Source organism: Somniosus microcephalus, chromosome 23 (assembly GCF_052327205.1).
Source record: "Somniosus microcephalus isolate GS21.2 chromosome 23, FLI_Smic_1.0, whole genome shotgun sequence".
NCBI lineage: Eukaryota > Metazoa > Chordata > Chondrichthyes > Squaliformes > Somniosidae > Somniosus > Somniosus microcephalus.
The window spans coordinates 38,122,333-38,137,242 of record NC_141009.1 but is presented as its reverse complement, the minus strand read 5'-3'; the positions used below and the strand labels follow the sequence as shown (position 1 = coordinate 38,137,242).

The 14,910-nt window shown below is 53.5% G+C and overlaps 1 long non-coding RNA gene and 1 pseudogene across 1 annotated transcript in view; both read left to right on the top strand.

The window, feature by feature from the left end:
- Positions 1 to 3,358: 3,358 nt before the first annotated feature.
- LOC147101834 (uncharacterized) overlaps positions 3,359 to 14,910 on the top strand; it is a 30,040-nt gene continuing 18,488 nt past the window's right edge. Inside the window, exons 1-2 of the long non-coding RNA XR_015073376.1 lie at positions 3,359 to 3,453; positions 11,396 to 11,488. This is a non-coding gene — a long non-coding RNA (uncharacterized LOC147101834). The remainder of the gene's footprint in view (positions 3,454 to 11,395; positions 11,489 to 14,910) is intronic.
- LOC147101835 (U4 spliceosomal RNA) lies at positions 12,542 to 12,674 on the top strand (annotated as a pseudogene).

Sequence of the window (14,910 nt, the reverse complement as noted above, 5' to 3'; positions counted from 1 at the left end):
GATCGGCTGGGGGGGGAAGAGAGAGAGCGACTGCTGGGGGAAGAGAGAGAGCGACTGGGGGGGAAGAGAGCGAGCGACTGGGGGGGGAAGAGAGAGAGCGACTGGGGGGAAGAGAGAGAGCGACTGCTGGGGGAAGAGAGAGAGCGACTGGGGGGGAAGAGAGCGAGCGACTGGGGGGGGAAGAGAGAGAGCGACTGGGGGGGGAAGGGAGAGAGCGACTGGGGGGCGGAAGAGAGAGAGCGACGGGGGGGGAAGAGGGAGAGCGACTGCGGGGGGAAGAGAGAGAGCGACTGGGGGGGAAGAGAGAGAGCGACTGGGGGGGAAGAGAGAGAGCGACTGGGGGGAAGAGAGAGAGCGACTGGGGGGAAGAGAGAGAGCGACTGGGGGGAAGAGAGAGAGCGACTGGGGGGGAAGAGAGAGAGCGACTGGGGGGGAAGAGAGAGAGCGACTGGGGGCGGAAGAGAGAGAGCGACTGGGGGGGGAAGAGAGAGAGCGACTGGGGGGGGAAGAGAGAGAGCGACTGGGGGGAAGAGAGAGAGCGACTGGGGGGAAGAGAGAGAGCGACTGGGGGGAAGAGAGAGAGCGACTGGGGGGGAAGAGAGAGAGCGACTGGGGGGGAAGAGAGAGAGCGACTGGGGGCGGAAGAGAGAGAGCGACGGGGGGGGGAAGAGAGAGAGCGACTGCGGGGGGAAGAGAGAGAGCGACAGGGGGGAAGAGAGAGAGCGACTGGGGGGGGAAGAGAGAGAGCGACTGGGGGGGAAGAGAGAGAGCGACTGGGGGGGGAAGAGAGAGAGCGACTGGGGGGGAAGAGAGAGAGCGACTGGGGGGAAGAGAGAGAGCGACTGGGGGGAAGAGAGAGAGCGACTGGGGGGGAAGAGAGAGAGCGACGGGGGGAAGAGAGAGAGCGACTGGGGGGGAAGAGAGAGAGCGACTGGGGGGGAAGAGAGAGAGCGACTGGGGGAAGAGAGAGAGCAACTGGGGGGGAAGAGAGAGAGCGACTGGGGGGAAGAGAGAGAGCGACTGGGGGGAAGAGAGAGAGCGACTGGGGGGAAGAGAGAGAGCGACTGGGGGGAAGAGAGAGAGTGACTGGGGGGAAGAGAGAGAGCGACTGGGGGGGGAAGAGAGAGAGCGACTGGGGGGAAGAGAGAGAGCGACGGGGGGGGAAGAGAGAGAGCGACTGGGGGGGAAGAGAGAGAGCGACGGGGGGGGGAAGAGAGAGAGCGACTGCGGGGGGAAGAGAGAGAGAGACTGGGGGGAAGAGAGAGAGCGACTGGGGGGGGAAGAGAGAGAGCGACTGGGGGGGAAGAGAGAGAGTGACTGGGGGGAAGAGAGAGAGCGACTGGGGGGGGAAGAGAGAGAGCGACTGGGGGGGAAGAGAGAGAGTGACTGGGGGGAAGAGAGAGAGCGACTGGGGGGGGAAGAGAGAGAGCGACTGGGGGGGAAGAGAGAGAGCGACGGGGGGGGAAGAGAGAGAGCGACTGGGGGGGAAGAGAGAGAGCGACGGGGGGGGGGAAGAGAGAGAGCGACTGGGGGGGAAGAGAGAGAGCGACTGGGGGGGAAGAGAGAGAGCGACTGGGGGGGAAGAGAGAGAGCGACTGGGGGGGAAGAGAGAGAGCGACTGGGGGGGAAGAGAGAGAGCGACTGGGGGGAAGAGAGAGAGCAACTGGGAGGGAAGAGAGAGAGCGACTGGGGGGAAGAGAGAGAGCGACTGGGGGGAAGAGAGAGAGCGACTGGGGGGAAGAGAGAGAGCGACTGGGGGGAAGAGAGAGAGCGACTGGGGGGAAGAGAGAGAGCGACGGGAGGGAAGGGGGAAAGGGGGGAAGGGGGGGAAGGGGAGGGGGGAAAGGGGAGGGGGGAAAGGGGAGGGGAGGCGAAGGGGTGGAAAGGGGAGGGATGGAAAGGGGAGGGGGGAAAGGGGGAGGGGAAAGGGGGGAGGGGAAGGGGAGGGGGGAAAGGGGGGGAGGGGGGAAAGGGGAGGGAGGGGGCGGGGAAAGGGGAGGGGAGGCAGGGAAAGGGGAGGGGAGGCAGGGAAAGTGGAGGGGGGAAGGGGAGGGGGGAAGGGGAGGGGAGGGGGAAAGGGGAGGGGAGGGGAGGGGGGAAAGGGGAGGGGGGAAAGGGGAGGGGAAAGGGGAGGGGAGGGAAAGGGGAGGGGAGGGGGAAAGGGGAGTGGGGGGAAAAGGAGGGGGGAAGGGAGGGGGGAAAGGGGAGGGGGAAAAGGGGAGGGGAAAAGGGGAGGGGGAGGGGAAAGGGGGAGGGGAAAGGGGGGAGGGGAAGGGGAGGGGGGAGGGGGAAGGGGAAGGGGGGAAGGGGAGGGGAGGGGGGAAGGGGAGGGGGGAAAGGGGAGGGGGGAAGGGGAGGGGGGCGGGGAAAGGGGAGGGGGAAAGGGGAGGGGGGAAAGGTGAGGGGAGGGGGGGAAAGGGGAGGGGGTGGAAAGGGGAGGGGGGAACGGGAGGGGGAAAGGGGAGGGGAGAGGAAAGGGGAGAGGGGGGAGAGGGGGGGAGAGGGGAGGGAGAGGGGAGGGAGGGGGGAGGGAGGGAGTGAGGGGGAGGGGGAGAGGGAGGGGGGGAGAGGGGAGGGAGAGGGGAGGGAGGGGGGAGGGGAGAGGGGGGGGAGGGGGAGAGGGAGGGGGGGGGAGGGGGAGAGGGAGGGAGGGGGGAGGGAGAGGAGGGAGGGGGAGAGGGGGAGAGGGAGGGAGGGGGAGAGGGAGGAGGGGGAGGGGGAGAGGGAGGGAGGGGGAGGGAGGGGGAGAGGGGGAGAGGTGAGAGGGGGGAGGGGAGGGAGAGGCGGGGAGAGGAGGAGGAGAGGGGGGGGAGGGGAGGGGGAGAGGAGGGGAGGGGTGGGGAGGTGGGCGAAGGAGGGGGGGGAGAAAGGGAGGGGGGAGCCAACAGCCCCTCTCCCCTCTGCCGGCGATGGCTCCGCTGAGCTCCGTGCCACCCCACGCACTGACATGCCGAGCGCAGCGCCCCGGTCAGCCCAAGCCCCGCCCTCCCGAGGCCGGGCCTGAGACGGCCGATTGCGGCTGGCCGGGCCCGGTTGCCTTGGTAACCCTCCTCCCCTCTCCGCCTCCCGATCTCCGGGCCTGGGCCTGAGCGGCTTCAGACGGCCGATTGCGGCTGGCGAGCCCGGTTGCCGGGGTAACCCTCTCCGCTCCCGCTCCCCCTCCCCTCGCCTCCCGTGCCCCGCCCCCCCCCCACTAACCTGCTCGCTTCCCCCTGGCTGCACTCTGTGTGGAGGTGCGCGTGCGCCGTGCAGCGCTGCGCGCGAATGAAGTGCGAGGAGATTGCAGTGAGCCCAGCCAGCCTTTACCAAGATGGCTGGCCGCTGGTTCGGAATCGGGCCCAGCGGGGGGGGTGGGGGGGTGGGAGGAGCTTGCCACAAAACAATTGCCTAGGGTCCAGCATGGCTGGCAACAGATGCCCAGGCTTCGAGGCCTACCTGCAAAAACGGGGAAAGGTAGGAAAATTAATGAGATTAGATAAAAGATTTAGAAAGTAGTTAACTTTTTTTTAAAACAATGACCTAGAAATTCAGTATAGCCACGTTCGGGGCGCTAAAGTCGGGTGGCCGCTAAAGTTTGCGCCCGGCGCAAGTTCGCGCCACCTTCGCCGATATTCAGTCGCATCGCCCCAAGCGGTTGCTGCTGCGCTAAAACAGGTGATGCATGACTATCTTTAGGCGCTAAGCCGGCGGTGCTGAGCGATACCCCCGAGGCCAGGCGCAGCGCAGGTGCGGCGAGTTGCTGATTGACGGCAGACACTCTGGCGCCGGTCAGCTCTTAAAGGGGGAGGGTGGATTTGTTTGCCTGCCACGCCCTGCACACTGCAGCCCTCAAGCTAGGCCTGACCACTTCTGCATCATCTGCACAACGCCCAGGGCTATGGAGAAGGCCAGGGAGAGAGCGCAGCGCTTCAGCGACGGTGACCTGAGGGTGCTGGTTGGCGGAGTGGAGTGCAGGCGCCATGTTCTGTTCCCAGAAGGTGGCAGGAGGCCGCTGCCCAGCGCCTACCAGAAAGCCTGGAGGGAGGTCTCAAACAGGGTGACTTCCAACAGCGTGGTTGCCAGGACTCCTGTGCAATGCCGGAAAAAGTTCAACGACCTCACTCGGGTTGTCAGGGTGAGTACCCTTTCCAGTGTCCTCCTCATCCCTGCATGTGCACCTCAGTTTATGGGCAAAGGGACCTGAAAGCCCTAATGGCCAGCCCTCATCCAGCAGCTATGGGACTGTCATGAAAATCACTTGCACATTCAGCACTTTACACACTGTACAAGATATTCGACCATGGGAGGCATTGCAGACAAGATCAGGGCTTCACACTGTCAGGGCCAGTCCACCATGGGAGGCAGTGCAGACAAGATCAGGGCTTCACACTGTCAGGGCCAGTCCACCATGGGAGGCAGTGCAGACAAGATCAGGGCTTCACACTGTACTTAGAGGCCGTCCTTTCTCTTGCAGGCCAAGGTGGCGCACAACCGGAGGAAGCTACGTGGGACCGGGGGAGGCCCTCCTGACGTCAAAGAGCTCTCCGACCTCGACCAGCGTGTGGAGCGCATTATGGCAGGCCGGCTGATTGGCCCCGTTGCCAGTGGAGATGCCGACCCTGTTCTGGGCACCAATGGTAAGGGCATCACCTTTTTGACCTCTCTCTTTCCACTTGCGCCTCAGATCAGCATCCTTTGCCACTGTCCGACCAATGCAGTGCATGGCAGCACTCATGCCTCCCTCGCTGCCGCCCTGTCCTCACTCTAAAGCTACTCTTGTGCCTCCCTGCTTTCAGATGGTGAATCGCCAGGTGAGGAGGCGGGCCCTCAAGCTGCCACTGTCAGCGATTCCGAATTCGAAGAGGAGGAAGAGGAAGCCGGCCCATCAGTGCCACCCTCAGCCGCGCCAGCCCATGGCGATGAAGGGGTCACGTCTACCCTGGAGGGGAGCCGGGGGGAAGGGTCGGAGGAGAGTGAAGCTCCGGGGCCCAGCGGCCTGCAGCAACGCGGGAGGGGTGGGGAAGCTCGGCGGACTTCTCCCCAGAGGGTGAGTGCGGCCTCCAGTCCTGCGACGGTGAGCGCAGAGGAGGTCCGGCTCCTGGAGGAAATGGCCGTCCAGGCTGAGCGCAGGCACACTGAGCTCATGGCTGCAGTGGCAAGGATGCCTGACTCCATTGAGTCTCCGTCAAGGAGTGTGCAGGAATTCGGAGCAGCACAGGCCAGGAGTCTGCAACAATTCAGTGCAGCACAGGCCAGGAGTCTGCAACAATTCAGTGCAGCACAGGCCAGGAGTCTGCAGGACTTCGCGGCAGCACAGGCGGCTTCGAGCCAAGTGCTCAGTCGTGCCGTTCATTCACTGGCTGGTGCCATGCGGACACAGACCAGGGCCACACGGGCACTAACTGTTGCCACCCTCGCTGGATCGGCCAGGCATCGCCAGGGCAGTCGCCGCGCAGCAGCAGCGCAGCAGTCTGTTCTTCAGCTGCTTGCTGCGCATGCTGCAGTGCTGGCCCGTGCGAGTGCCAATGTATCAGGCGACCAGGGAGTACCTGCGATCTGTCAGGTTGGCACCATTCCTGCAGCCGACACTGCCACTCTGCCATTGCAGCTGCCACGAGCCACTGGACAGACTGCTGCCGCCCAAGCAGAGTTGGAGCAGTCAGCAGCCGGACCCTCCAGGGCCAGAGCTGGTGCAGGCCGACCCCCAAGGGCATCTGCCGTCTCGCCATCTGACCCTCAGCAGCCTTCCCCCAGCCTTGCTGCAGCCACTGGGGTCCCATTGAGGAGGAGCTGCAGGGCGGGCAGGGGCCAGTCACGGATGCGAAAGGCATCGCCCTCGCAGGGCAAAAAGTAGAAGGTCTGCACAAATGCTTTGTGTTTGTTGAAAGGCCGAGACTGGTGTAGTTGTGTTTTTGTAAGGCCGAGACTGGTGTAGTTGTGTTTTTGTAAGGCCGAGACTGGTGTCTTTCTTTGTTTTTGTGAGGCCGAGACTGGTGTCTTTCTTTGTTTTGTAAGGCCGAGACTGTTAGTTTTGTGTTTTTGGAGGGGGCTTCTCTCCATGAGGTTGTAATGTGGGAAGGGCAGAGGTTTGCAATAAATTAATGTTCTTAAATCGCACTGTGCATGCTTTTTTTTGCAAGTCCTGGTTGCCCTGCTCGGCTGAGGGCTTGTGGAGTGGCTACATTCATCTGGTGACATTGGCACAAGCCATTCCCTGAGAGGGGGCCTAGAACCGACGTTCAATAAGCTGGCGGCGGGCGGCCCTTGCACTTTCTGCCTCCCTCCTGTGCTGGTCCTCCTCCTCCTCCTCCTCCTCCTCCTCCTCCTCAGGTGGTCCTCCAATCTCTGGTGGCAGTGGCTGAGTCCTGCGGATAGCCAGGTTGTGCAGCATGCAGCACACGACCACGAAATGGGAGACTCGCTCCGGGGAATATTGTAGGGCTCCACCGGAACGATCCAGACAGCGGAACCGTTGCTTCAGGATGCCGATTGTTTGCTCAATGATGTTCCTGGTCACTTGATGGCTGTCGTTGTATCCCTCTTCAGCAGGGGTGCTGGGCGCACGGAGCGGGGTCATCAGCCAGGTACACAAAGGATAGCCTTTGTCCCCGAGAAGCCATCCTCGTGGGTGAGGCTGGGCCTGGAACATGTCTGCCACAGAAGTCTGGTGCAGGATGAAGGCATCGTGGCTGCTGCCTGGAAAGCGGGCATTGACAGCTAGGATGAGCTGCCTGTGGTCACACACCAGCTGAACGTTGAGCGAATGGTAGCCCTTCCGGTTGCGGTAATCCTCGGCATTCTCCAGAGGTGCCCGCAAAGCCACATGCGTGCAGTCAATGGCGCCCTGCACCATGGGGAAGCCTGCGAATGCTGCAAAGCCCATTGCATGCTGTTGCTGTTTGACAAGGGCCATGGAGAAGGAGATGAACTGACGTCTCCTTTTGAAAAGGGCATTGGTCACCTGGCGGATGCAGCAATGCACGGCGAACTGGGAGATGTTGGAAATGTCCCCAGTAGCGGATTGGAAGGAGCCGGTGGCATAGAAGTTGAGAGCCACCGTCACCTTCACTGCCACCGACAGAGACGTCCTGCTCCTCAGATGTGGCTGCAGATCACCGCCAAGCAGGTGGCAGATCTCAGTGACCACCTCCCTTCGGAATCGCAGCCTCCGAACACACTGCTCGTCAGACATGTTCAGATAGGAGAACTGCTGGCGGTATACCCTGGCTGGGTAAGGCCTCCTTTCCCGACGCCTGTTGCCCCCTCTCCGTCTAGCCAGGACTGCCACTCTCTCACGGCGTCTGTGAGCCCTTTGGATGCAATGGCGAAAGCCAGCGTTTGCACCCATTGCAGCCCCCATTATATGTTAGCAAACAATGATATGTCACTGAAGGCAAAGACAAGTGGAAAGCTGTGGCCTGAAGCCACAAGTACCTGTCCGAGTGTTGAGCCAAAGCAGAAAGCTCTCTACCTTGGTCTCTCTGCAAAGATCCGTCTCTCAAAAAGAAGGAGTGCTGCCAAATGGCAGCCTTTTCTACTGCAGGAGGAGTGCCCTTTAATTTGCGCCCCCCGCGCCCTGCTTCGACTGAGAACCGTTCCCCTCTACCAGTCGCTAGGGGCGCCAGGCGCACAATAGGGCGTCGCAACTGAATTTCCGGTTTGGGGCGCACAAAGGGCGTTGCACGAGGAAATGACGTCACGATCTGCGCGCACAGCTGAGCGCGCGCAAAGACTTTGCGCCGCCGCTAAATCGCGAGTGAAGTTGGGGAGAGGCGCAGATCGCGCTGCGCCCGGCCGCTAGCCACCTAGCGCCCAACATCTCCTCCTCCTAAGGTGCTACCGGCTGGCGCAAGCAACTGAATTTCTAGGCCAATGTGTTTTAAAAGCAACTTTTTTTTTAAAGACGCAGAAAGCGGGAATAAGAAATGAAAAGTTTGGAATCAAGATGGCGGCGACTCACCTCGGTTCAGAACGATAAGGCCCGCCCACACACGCACCGATTGGTCGACCATCAGATCACCGAAGCGTAGGATTGGTCAATCGTCCCGTCACTCGACTCTAGGAGGGCCCGCACGCACACGCCAGGAACCCGCCCCGCCACGCAGCGATTGGTCGACCGTCGGGTCGCTCGACCGTACGATTGGTCGACCTTAATGTCACTCTATTGCTAATGAGTGGCTAATGAGATGCTAATGAGCGGAATTTTAAACGTTTTTTGGATACCGCAATTTTTGTCTCGCCGAAACGTAAATATGCTTATGACCGTTCTGGAATCGTAAGCTTTCTTTTGATGTAACGCACGTGTAGGTACGCTCTATAACTTTAGAGTGTATAGCCGGACAGACACACCGAAGGACGGACGGACGGACAGACAGACAGACAGACAGACAGACAGACAGACAGACAGACGGACGGACGGACGGACGGACGGACGGACGGACGGACGGACGGACGGACGGACGGACAGACAGACAGACAGACAGACGTATCCTTTTATATATGTAGATGTGTTTATCTAGCTTCCCCTTAAATGCATCATGAATATTAAAATAATGTGTGTTAGCCTTGGCTTAGTGGTAGCAATCTCACCTCTGAGTCAGAAGGTCCCACTCCAGAGACTTGAGCACATAATCTGGACTAGCTCTTCATTGCAATACTGAAGGAGTGCTGTACTGTCGGAGGTGCCATCCTTTGGATGAGACAGTAAACCGAGGCCTGAAAGGGGCCTCCTTTAAAGGGCGACTGCTCAAATCTTCCCTATACAAAAACAACTTGCATTTATATAATACCAGTCATGTAACAGAATGCCCTAAGGTGCTTTACAGCTTTATTCACCATATTGGACTTGGATTTGTTGCATGTTCGCACCAATATTGCCTTGTATTATGTTTTAAGGCCTCCTGGACCAGTAACAATTTTGAGGTGAAAAAAATTACATTGTTCCGATTCACTCAAAGTCAACACCAGGGAAGTAGCATTAGTGACCCCAAATCACAAACTATGTTTAATTATAACTCAACACATCCCAAAAAGCTTTATCCATTTAAAAGCTTAGTGACAACGCTCCCCTTGTTCTAAACCGGAACGCTGTAGTCAGGGCAACTGTCTATGATCAGTATAACTAGTACTCAAGTGAAGCTTGTGGTGCTTTATCTGCAGATTTCACAAGCGATAATTCTGCATTTTGCAACTCATTATGCGGGTTGCTGTGATTTTGTTTGCATGGTTGCTATGTTACGTATCGCATACTATCTTATCATATTAGGTTTCATGTATCAATTTTTAAAAGAATAAACATGGTTCTTTAAAGTAAATCAAGTATTGTATTTTATTTAGGGGAATCAATTGTACAATGCCCCTTGTATACCTTTCTCTTTTCCTAGGGTTACATATAGTCACTTCTGATAATTGAGCCTTTTATATGTAAAATCCTATTGATGCCAAACACACAGAAGCCTGGTGGGGACCTTTGTCACTTGCCCTTTAAGACACAGTGAGCTTAGTTCTAGTAAGCATAATGCCCCAGATAAGTTACTGAGTCCAGTCGTACTGTGGCCATTGTGCCTGGGTACGAGGCACTCAAAGTGCACGCCACCTGCAATGACTAAACCCTCATGTATTTTGGGTTCAGGCCACTTAAATGGCCAGGTGCTCCACCAGCACAGGCCTGCCCTCTGCCAGGGTCAGGGGCTTTGATGTAGGGGAGAAAGGTCTGCCTCCATGGTCAGGATCTTCTGGCAGATGTCCAAAAACACCAGCCAGAAGCCTTTAACACTGGACCCTGGCCCAATGTCCCTGTTTAAGTAAAACAGTTACTTACCTTTTAGGGCCTTTGTGTTAGCTACCTTCCTCGAGGTACATTACTCAACATCATACCTACCTTCCGTACGCAGTGATATAGGAATTTGTCCAGCTCTCTTTTTGAATGTTTCCAGAGAATCTGCACCCACTGCACAAGCTGGCAACTTATTCTGAAGGTCAATGACCCTTGGTTGGGGGTGGTGGGAAAGGAAAAACATCCCGACATCTAATCTAGTTCTTTGCTTTCGTAACTGGTGTGCATGTCCCCTCATTCTCCCCTAATTTATCTAATTCAAATAATCTGTCCACATGTACACGGTCGAGTCACTTCGTCATTTTAAATACTTCAATCAACTCTCCCTGAAGTCTACATTTTTTTTCTAGATACTGGGACTATTTCTACAGAGAAGACAACAGATTTAACAGGCTTTTAAAATTGTGAAGGGTTTTGATTGGGTGAATAAAGAAACATCGTTTGCTCTGGTTCGTGAGTCGGTGATGACAGGTCATTAATTTAAAATCCTCATTAAGAAGGTGAGGAGGTGGGCTTGGGAGAAAATTCTATATGCAAGGGATTGTTGGAGCAGGAAATGCTTTGCCACAGGGAGTGGTTGAGACTGAGAGCATTGCAACTTTTAAGGGAATAATGGACAAACGTTTGAAGCAGAGAAAGATACAGGGCTATGGGGAGAAAGCAGACAATGTGATTAGTTTTGCATTGCTCTAAATAAAGGGCCAGCACAGACAGGATGGGCCAAATGGCCTGTTTCTATGCTGTCAATTTCTATGGTTCTCTGAATGATGAGGATGATATTCTCAATTTTCTTTATTCCATACTGCAAAATTATTTAAGATATGAATTGGCCTTTATTAGATTTAAGTTATTTTAATCTCCATTCAATCACAACGCAATACTAAAAGTACATTATAAAGAACAGGGTAATGGGGCAGCTAAAAATTAATAATCAATCATTTGCTGCCCTTCAAAGATCTGTAGGAACAGTTCAATGTTCCACATACTTTTTTTTCTATTTCAATGTTCCTGTGACATCGACTTACTGAGCATTTTCAGGATAAGAAATCATGTCGCAGACAGTGTGTGTTATTTATAAATTTGCGGAAGGATGAAGTTGTTGTATTAGCTCAGGAAGCCATTCGTAAATCTTGATCGCCCCGTGACCTAAAGAACAGTCTGGCTGAATGCCCACTCTGTGACTGCACGGTCAGGCCTGCTACTGAATTAACTTGGGCTGTTTCATAGGTTCACATCATGGCCAGGCCCCCTCTATTGTGTGTAACGTGTAGCATGGAAGGGATGTGGCTCCTAAGGCAATGATCTTCTTCACATGATATGGGCTTGTCAAGTGGTTGTCGGATTTTTTTGGGGGGAGCAAAGTCTTTCAAAAGATATCTGCATGAATACAACTGAACATCCCCACACAGTATGTGTCCCAGCTCTCAAATACTGGGAGAACTCAGCACTTTAATTGACCTTAAACCTGTTGGAGTTTTAATTGCCTGACTGCCCTTAGTGGCTAGAAGTCTAATCTTATACCGATGGTAATCTGAGCTAGTAAATCCCCACCAGCTACTGAGTTGTTCTCATCTTTCACAGAAGCCACCAAGCTTGAAATGATCTTTTGAAGAAGCCATCCGATTCAATAACATCTAACTGCACCTAGGTGAGCTGAAAGGTATCGCAAATATAGTGAGTGTTGAAAACATCGTTACCTGCAATTTTTCTGTTCTATTGGATGTAATGCTTTGCAGTTGTCCTTGCAATCGCTTCAGTTGTTCATGAGCTTGTATTTCTTTTCATATTTGCTGCCCCTCTTCCTGTATCTCCATACCTTCAGCAACAGAGAGGGACCAGAATGACAAATATAGATATGCATTTATATAGCGCCTTTCATGACCACCGGACATCACAAAGCATTTTACAGCCAATGAAGTACTTTTGCAATGCATCATGAATATTAAAATAATGTGTGTTAGCCTTGGCTTAGTGGTAGCAATCTCACCTCTGAGTCAAAAGGTCCCACTCCAGAGACTTGAGCACATAATCTGGACTAGCTCTTCACTGCAATACTGAAGGAGTGCTGTACTGTCGGAGGTGCCATCCTTTGGATGAGATATTAAACCGAGGCCTAGTCTGCCCCCTCAGGTGAACGGAAAAGATCCCACGGTACTGTTCGAAGAAAAGCAGGGCGCTGAATCAACCCTTAAAGTTCCTTTAGATAAGAAAGATTTGCATTTATATAGCGCCTTTCACAAACTCAGGATGTCCCAAAGTGCTTTACAGCCAATTAAGTACTTTTGAAGTGTAGTCACTGTTGTAATGTAGGAAATGCAGCAGCCAACATGTGCACAGCAAGCTCCCACAAACAGCAGTGAGATAATGATCAGATAATCTCTTTTAATTGATACTGGTTGAGGGATAAATATTGAGCAGGACACCAGGGATAACTCTCCTGCTCCTGTCAAAATTGTGCTATGGGATCTTGCACATCCACTTGAGAGGGCAGGACCTTGTTTTAACATCTCATCCAAAAGACGGCACCTCAGTACCGCACTGAAATGACAGCCTAGGTTTTGCGCTCGAGTCTCTGGAGTGGACTTGAACCTATAACCTTCTGACTCCGAGGCGAGTGATGGTGATTTTCAGAATAAGTTGCTAAATTATGCCAAAGGAGGCCTGACTGTATCATTTAACTATTGGCTTATAAGGAAAGCAAAAAAAAAAACTGCAGGAAAAAGTCATAACCTGGCAGTATCGTAGCCAATGAGGTTTAACTGCGGCGCGATTATTGCTTCTTGAAAACTTTTCCCAATACCCCGCTATGACGACGTGAAATATAGTCGGCAATGGCAATTTTTGATAGTCTCTGCGGAGATTACTTTATAACTAAAATAGAAGAAAAAATCCTTAAAATATGGGTTTCATTTAATTTTGTCTCGGATGCCCTTAAATAGTGGTGAATATTGTGTGAATAGACTGCTTGTGTGGGAGAATGGGTATCTCCACCCATTAATAATGTGTTCTGAAAGATGGAAGAGCTTAAATGTCAGAGAAAAGTTCTACATGTGCTGGAGTGACGTGGTTTTTTTGGTTTTGAAAGCTAAAGATCAAAAGCACAGAATGAATTTTTGAGGAAAATGAAGAGACAGGAGAAGACATTTGCACTGATTAATATGAAAACAACTGCAACATGGGGGGGTGGAGGGGGAAAGGAAACTGACTGCAACATTATTGCACAGAGCAAGCGGAAAAATCATTGTGACACCATCCCATTGAGTGACGAGACTGCCGTGTCAGCCCATACAAAGGAATTAGCAGCAAATCCTCTACAGCCACCACATACAATTGCACAAATAAAGCCACAAGAACACAATTTTCAAACCTATTTACCAGCCAATAGTTTGCTTTCGCTCTCGTGCTCTCTGTAGTACTGCAAATAAAAATAGGCTGCTTTAAAAAAGCATACAGGATACTTGGCTTTATAAATAGAGGCATAGAGTACAAAATGTAGGGGGTTTTGGTTTGGGGTTTGTGTCTGGCTAGTCAGGCGTATCTGAGCTGCTTCAGCCCCGTGCGGTTCGAATCGCTTCCCCTCTGGTTCTGACCACCGGACTTATTACGAGCAGCGATATAAACAAAACGAGACCAGTGGTTTGGTGCAAAGAAAACCAATGTTTATTTAAAATAGAGAAATAATCACACTATACAGAGAAAATCACTATGTATGTAACACAATTACACTTAGCGGGGGAGGAGAAACGGACACATTGAGGGAAAATGACTAAAATGACAATTTTAGCAATCCCCTTAACTCCCACCCTTTACACCTGTCTAAGTTGTCTTGTGATGGGCCAGGAAACTTATGCTCACCAGTCTCGGATGTTAGAATGCCTGCTCCGTGCCCCGTTGCCTGCCGATGTCTTTAGGGTTTTCACCGCCCAGAGCAGAGATACCCCAGTGATTCAAATGCAACTGTGGGTATCTTGCTTCCCTGGACGGGCTCTTCGTCGTCGATCTTCTTGATGGTAAGGCAGGGCACCGGAGTCCAGGTGAGAGAGAGAGAGATAGATGGCTTCCCGAGGGACTTACTTATACCCCTTTCTGGGAGCCCTTATCACCTGTCAGATCAGCTTGTTTCTTTGTCTGACCTGGACGTGTTGAAGATGATACAAAGGAAAACGATCTGGGCCCATTGACCTGGATGGTCGGTTAATCGGGTTTTAAACGTCTCATAAGTGTTCCCCTTTGTCTAACTGGTCTTGTGATGGGGCCATTCCAGTTTTAATGCCCCATTGATCGTTTCTAAACAGTGTTGAAGTCAGCTAACGAAGGTCTGAATGCAGCTATTACCCGTTGATTGTCTGTGCAGACGGCCTTGATGGGTTTTAATTAGAGGCCCGAATGCCACTGTTTGCTTCTCATACATAAATGCAGAAGGCCGGTCTGCCTTCTAATTTCTGGAACATTCCTTCTTTCAGCCCAAGCCTGAACTTTACAAGCCTTGGCCATGAGGCTGACCGCAGCCATCTTGTTGAGCCCTGGAGCCCTGGATTTTAAACTCAGTCCAGCCAGGGTTTCTTCAATAAGCCAAAAGTAAATCTTCGTGGGAGACATGAAATTTGCAAATCCTTTCAGTCCCCCCTAGGATACTGAAACTTGCTTGAAGTGTCCACTCAAGGTGAGCAAATTTCTGACCCCCCACAAACAACCTTCCCCTATATTTATCTATCCACGATCCCTCGACACATACATTCCCCTTACTTAGAGAAAAACCGCAGTGCACGACAGGCATCTATCGATAGAAACAAATTACTATCTGTTACAATAATCCAAGCACGGAGGGGTCCAACACCCCTGCACTACTTGGGACATCATAGAACTTCATTTCAACACACAACCTTTAATAAAAATAAACATCAGGCCAAAAAAACATGTTTATTAAAAATAACAAACGGACCTGCCATCACTCGGCAGTAATAGTACACAAAGCTCACACGGGTGTTTCTTCTTCCACCCGGGCATACTGGTCCTTCCACAACCCTTTTACTTTAAATTCTACCCCAGGACCCTTTCTCCTACACTGGACTCAGACCAGGTAGAGGACGATCCCT